The following is a 1,245-nucleotide window of genomic DNA, read 5'->3' as shown; positions in this document are numbered from 1 at the left end:
TCTAGATATAGTAATTAAAATAATAGATACATAAAATTTGCTAAAACTAAATTTAAATGATGTGGACATGTTAAGTAGATCCATAGCACAAAATAAGATTGTGGTCATGTATAGACTCCGAACAGAAAAAGCCAACGGCTAAATAATATCATTCCTAAGCTATATAAAGCCATAGAAGAACAACCCAATTTCTTCTTATTTTATCATAAACGAATAAACAATAAATAGCACTAATCTTGTACTAGAAATCATGTATTGTCTTGATAATAATACTGGGCAACTGCAACAAGAAATAAAATTCCTTACCCATTTGCATGATGAGCAGCAACACAGAAATTCTAAGCAAAATATTTCCAAACTCTTGGTTATTCAGCCATAATTCCTGGACATCTTGGTAATGTCAGGCATGAGGTCTCTCTCCCAGAGTGGCCCTCAGGTTGGATCAGTCATTGATTATCCACACTCGCCAGCTCTGATTCCTAGAAGAAAAGCAAACATGACAGGATAAAAAAAGAAAAGAAAAAATTAAAGAACAATGAAATGATTGTTGTTAATGTTCTTCTATACTCATAGATCTGGGACATGCCTAGTCCAATAACCATCTCAGGGAAATCCTCTGCAGCTGATGCAGCTGCTGGGAGCAGAGACCCATAGCCAAACATTAGGGAGAACTCAGGAAACCCACAGAAGGGGGCGGGGCGAAGGAGAATTATAGGCTCTAGAGGGGTCAAAGACACCAGAAGACAGCCCACAGAATCAACTAAGCAGGGCTCCTAGGAGCTCACAGAGATTGAATTGGCAATCATGGAGTCTGAAATGCTTGGACCTGCTCTAATTCACTTGCATTTATGTTGTGGTTGTTTAGCTTGGGGTTTTAGTGGTGGTGGTGGAGGGTGTCTCTGACTTTTTCATCTGCTCTAAGAACCCTTTTTTTCTTTTCTTTTTTTTTGATTTTTTTATTTATTTATTAAAGATTTCCGTCTCTTCCCCTCCACCGCCTCCCACCTCCCTCCCCCTCCCCCAAACAAGTCCCCCTCCCTCGTCAGCCAGAAGAACAATCAGGGTTTCCTGCCCTGTGGGAAGTCCAAGGAACCCTCACCTCCATCCAGGTCTAGTAAGTTGAGCATCCAAACTGCCTAGGCTCTTACAAAGCCAGTATGTGCAGTAGGATCAGAAACCCATTGCCATTGTTCTTGAGTTCTCAGTAGTCCTCATTGTCCGCTATGTTCAGCAAGTCCGGTTTTA

The sequence above is a fragment of the Microtus ochrogaster genome, linkage group LG7_11, assembly GCF_000317375.1.
Source record: "Microtus ochrogaster isolate Prairie Vole_2 linkage group LG7_11, MicOch1.0, whole genome shotgun sequence".
NCBI classification, from domain to species: Eukaryota; Metazoa; Chordata; class Mammalia; order Rodentia; family Cricetidae; genus Microtus; species Microtus ochrogaster.
The sequence above is the reverse complement of the archived record's forward strand: the minus strand, read 5'-3'. Positions refer to the sequence as shown.